Below are 5,634 nucleotides of genomic sequence, written 5' to 3'. Positions count from 1 at the left end.
TATGCAAGATGTACCAGTTGGAAGCAAGTACCTGGTAGAGCAGTACAGGGAGGGGATGGGTGTTAGCTGCACTGCAGATGGTCCTGGACTTTGGTAGTACTAAGGAGGTGGTTCTGGTGTCAGCCGTGGCTCAGTGGGTAGCATTCTCGTCTCTGACTCAGAAGGTTGTGACTTCCTAGTCCCACTCCAGAAACTTGAGAACAAAAATCCAGGCCAACACTCCAGTGCAGTGCTGAGAGAGTGCTACACTGTTGGAGGTGCCGTCTTTTGGATGAGACGTTAAACCGTGGCTCCATCTGCTCTCTCAGGTGGATGTAATAGATCCCATGGCACTATTTTGAAGAGGAGCAGGGGAGTTATCCCCAGTGGCTTGGCCAATATTTATCCCTCAATCAACATAACAGAAACAAATTATCTGGTCATTACAGAAACATAGAAGATAGGAGCAGGAGTAGGCCATTCGGCCCCTCAAGCCTGCTCCGCCATTCAATGCAATCATGGCTGATCATCAAAATTCAGTACCCTGTCCCTGCCTTCTCCCCATACCCCTTGATCCCATTAGCCTTAAGAAATACATCTAACTCCTTCTTGAATATATTTAATGAATTGGCCTCTACTGCCTTCTGTGGCAGAGAATTCCACAGGTTCACCACTCTCTGGGTGAAGAAAATCCTCCTCATTTCTGTCCTAAATTGCCTACCCCTTATCCTTAGACTGTGACCCCTGGTTCTGGATTCCCCGACCATTGGAAACATCCTTCCTGCATCTAGTCTGTCTAGTCCTGTCAGAATTTTATAAGTTTCAATGAGATCCCCCCTCATTCTTCTAAACTCCAGCGAGTATAAGCCCAATCGACCCAATCTCTCCTCATACGTCATTCCTGCCATCCCAGGTATCAGCCTGGTGAATCTTTGCTGCACTCCCTCCATGGCAAGAACATCCTTCCTCAGATAAGGTGACCAAAACTGCACACAATACTCAAGGTGCGGTCTCAGCAAGGCCCTGTACAACTGCAGCAAGACATCCTTGCTCCTGTACTCGAATCCTCTCGCTATGAAGGCCAACATACCATTTGCCTTCTTAACCGCCTGCTGCACCTGCATGCTTACCTTCAGCGACTGGTGCACAAGGACACCCAGGTCTCGTTGCACTTCCCCTTCTCCCAATCTATTGCCATTCAGATAATAATCTGCCTTCCTGTTTCTGACACCAAAGTGGATAACCTCACATTTATCCATGTTATATTGCATCTGCTATGCTTCTGCCCAATCACCCAACCTGTCCAAATCATCCTGTCGTTTCTTGGCATCCTCCTCACAGCACACACGCCCACCCAGCTTTGTGTTGTCTGCAAATTTGGAGATATCACATCTAGTTCCCTCGTCCAAATCATTAGTATATATTGTGAATAGCTGGGGTCCAAGGACCGATCCCTGCGGTACCCCACTAATCACTGCCTGCCATTCGGGAAAAAGACCCGTTTATTCCAACTCTTTGCTTTCTGTCTGCCAACCAGTTCGTTATCCAAGTCAATACCTTGCCCCCAATCCCATGTGCCTTAACTTTACATGCTAATCTCTTATGCGGGACCTTATCGAAAGCCTTCTGAAAGTCCAAATACACCACATCCATTGGTTCTCCCTTATCTATTCTACCAGTTACATCCTCAAAAAATTCCAGTACAACATCCTTCCTCAGATAAGGCGACCAAAACATTGCTGTTTGTGCACAAATTGACTGCTGCGTTCACTAAAACAGTGACTACACTTCAAAAAGTACTTCATTGGCTGTAAAGTGCTTTGGGATGTCCGGTGGTTGTGAAAGGCACTATATAAATGCAAGTCTTTCTTTCTGGAGTTTGGCATCACTAGGCTGCGGACCTGGGGTTTGGTGACACTGGGCTGGGGACCTGGGGTTTGTCGGCAGTGGGCTGGGGACCTGGGGTTTGGTGACACTGGGCTGGGGGACCCAGGATTTGGCGGCACTGGGCTGGGGACGTTGGGGTTTGACATCACTGGGCTGGGGACCTGGGGTTCGACAGCACTGGGCTGGGGACCTGGGGTTCGACAGCACTGGGCTGGGGACCTGGGGTTCGACAGCACTGGGCTGGGGACCTGGGGTTCGACAGCACTGGGCTGGGGACCTGGGGTTTGACAGCACTGGGCTGGGGATGTTGGGGTTTGTCAGCACTGGGCTGGGGATGTTGGGGGTTGTCAGCACTGGGCTGGGGATGTTGGGGTTTGTCAGCACTGGGCTGGGGATGTTGGGGTTTGACAGCACTGGACTGGGGACCTGGGGTTTGACAGCACTGGGCTGGGGACCTGGGGTTTGGTGACACTGGGCTGGGGATGTTGGGGTTTGACAGCACTGGACTGGGGATGTTGGGGTTTGACAGCACTGGGCTGGGGATGTTGGGGTTTGTCAGCACTGGGCTGGGGATGTTGGGGGTTGTCAGCACTGGGCTGGGGATGTTGGGGTTTGTCAGCACTGGGCTGGGGATGTTGGGGTTTGACAGCACTGGACTGGGGACCTGGGGTTTGACAGCACTGGGCTGGGGACCTGGGGTTTGGTGACACTGGGCTGGGGATGTTGGGGTTTGACAGCACTGGACTGGGGATGTTGGGGTTTGACAGCACTGGGCTGGGGATGTTGGGGTTTGACAGCACTGGACTGGGGATGTTGGGGTTTGACAGCACTGGGATGTGGATGTTGGGGTTTGGTGACACTGGGATGTGGATGTTGGGGTTTGGCGACACTGGGATGTGGATGTTGGGGTTTGGTGACATTGGTGGGAGCTCTGTGATCTGTGGTTTGGAAGAACATCAATGAAGGGAGAAGGAAGGCATTTCAAAACAGCCCAAGGAATGGTGATGGTGGGGTGGGGGGAGGGTAGGAAGTCCAGCATCTGGAACTATTGGCTTGTAAGTTTCCAAGAGATCTCTCTAAACATTGAGTTCAGTGTTTTGTGATTTTTTTTTTTTGAGGGGGGGCACATTTCTCTGTCCAACAGCTGTCACTAATTCAAACATTTACATTTTCTATGAGAAGCTTTCACAAGTCAACTCCTTTATTCTTTCTTTTGGCAAAAAGAAAATACTCAATTTAAGATGAGAAAAGACGTTTCTCTGTTCAACACTTAAATAGATTTATTTAAACATTTTGTTTAATACCTACTCCAATTCATTTTTGTTTGTATTCAGACCATATTCTCAACACACATACTGAAATAGTTATGCATGGAGAAACAACTGGAATGTCCATTCCCATCATTACTGCCTTACTTGAATATAACTATCTATATTTCAAGCAATTATGGCATCATGGGTAACTGATGCTGACGATCACTATCTACGAATAAGGAGAAATAGGCATGGCCCAGCTACATGGGCCCCTACTCAATTCTTAACCCCTGCCTGCCTAACTGGGGCAGGAAATTATCCCCATGCAGTCACAGCCAGGCTTTTGAGAGGCCAAGCTAAAACTTCAGTGAAGATATTTGAAGACACAAAAGAGAATTCAACGGGTAAAATTCAATCATGTTTTTGCAAGATATGTATTTTTTTGTTTACAAGAAATAACTTCAGTAATCTACCATGCCCTAATGTGTAATCTGTTTACGTTGCAGGAACCAACTTAACCAAAATAGCAAGTACAAGCAAGACAATGAAAGAAGGAAAAAAAGAGAAGCAAAAGTTAAACTGAAACGAGTGAGATTGGAGTACATAGCTCCAGCTGAAGGACTAGAACCAGCAAGTGTGATGGGCCAAATGGCCCTATCCTGTGCTGTAATTTCCATGATTCAACACAAATACACACACAAATGCAGAGACCGACGGCTTGTTCTTGTTCACCTAATGGCTGCTTCAAGAACTGCATTGGTCAAGGTTGGGCAGCAGGTTGCCTGCTTTGTGTTCTGAGCTACAAAATGATGCATGATGTTGCAGGGTAAGTGAAAATTATTGGAGAACAAATAGTGGAGGAACAAGTTGATGAAATGCCATTTCTTTAAAAGGTAACTTTGGCGAGGCTGCAAAGTTATCAATATTTAAAACGATACCTAAAGACGTATCTGCCAAGACTTTTTTTAATTTCTAAAATTAAAGAAATGCATTGCAAAAGGTTGTGCTTCAACTGATAATTTGCCTACTGGAGCACAAAGAAAAGAAAGACGTATTTATATAGCACCTTTCACGACCTCAGGACGAATCTAAGTGCTTTACAGCCAATGAAGTGCTTTTGAAGTGTAGTCACTGTTGTAATGTACTTACTCTGGCACCCAACCAGTCCAATAGGATAACAAGGCCCCTTTAGTCTTGACAAGAGGTTGTTATACTGTGGATAACATAAATTATTAAAATAAACTAGTCAAAGCTCACCACTCTAATGCGTGTTTTAACCGTGACGTGTTTGGTCATTGACTCATCAAAACGATACATGCTGCCCGCGAGTAGAAACAAAAAACTTCACACAATACACTTTCCCACAGATGTGGTAACGGATGTTATTTCCATGCTCGCAAAACTTAATCCCAGTACTTTTTATATCAGGATTGCCAAACTGTTGCTGGCAAATATTCTCAGAATTGGACTATGGCAGCCAAGGTTTGGTCACCTCTTAATAGCCAATACTGAGAGGCAATTCAAACTAAAGCCTGAAGGATAGAAGGGTGGTGAATAGACTGGTTTCTTGGCAAGCAGTGCCACCAATGCCATTAAATCCATAAATTACAAAATAACAGGAAGACAGGAAAAGTGAACCTAAACCAGTAAGTTACGACAAATGAAGAGTTTTGAATGTTTGTAAAAATCAAATGGTCTTTTAATTTTTTTTTCAAATTACAATTTTTCAATCTATCCCACCATAGATTCATCAGTTTGACCTCTCACTAAATACCTCAATAACATACATTTACCCTGAAACCTTGCTTGTTTAAACTGACCAAACTATCACTATCATTTCAAAATGCAAGAGAAACTCCAAATAGGTGAAATATCTCTCACATGCCATCAAACACCAGAGACAGGATCTTGGCTTTCCATGGCTTCAGGAACCAGTTGATTGTACTTCTGGAGGAATAGAGAGAGATGTTCTCAGGCTATGCTATCTACTTACAGAAATGTGAATGTTTGTATAATGCCAACAACTTCAGATTATTTGCTAACGTTCATGTCATTCACTTTTTTTATACTACCCTTCAAAACACTGCAATAAAATCTTCAAATTCTATGCTGTAAAACTGCAATTTTTTCCTCATAATTAGATATGCACTTATTAAGATTATTCATTAAATATATGTGCGCTTAATTTGAAATTCCCCTTCAAACTGAAAATAACAATTAATTAGAAACAATTTCTCATTTTGCTATATTGGCTTATTTAAAACCTTGAAAATGAAATGATCTTCAATATTCAAAATTCTTCTCTGTTTCGTAACAATGAAAAGGGCAGCTTGACACAAGGTTTTTGAAATTATTTTCATTATAAAGTGTTGCTGTGGCAATAAAATAACCCCACTAATCCCATCACAGGCACATAACCTGCAGTGATGTTTAAGACGAACTGCAGCCCAGATGACATAAGTCTACATTTCATTTTGAGCTGGCATTTTCACTTTTTGCATAAATAGCATCACAA

Source organism: Somniosus microcephalus, chromosome 1, assembly GCF_052327205.1.
Source record: "Somniosus microcephalus isolate GS21.2 chromosome 1, FLI_Smic_1.0, whole genome shotgun sequence".
In the NCBI taxonomy this organism is placed as follows: Eukaryota; Metazoa; Chordata; class Chondrichthyes; order Squaliformes; family Somniosidae; genus Somniosus; species Somniosus microcephalus.
The sequence above is the reverse complement of the archived record's forward strand: the minus strand, read 5'-3'. Positions refer to the sequence as shown.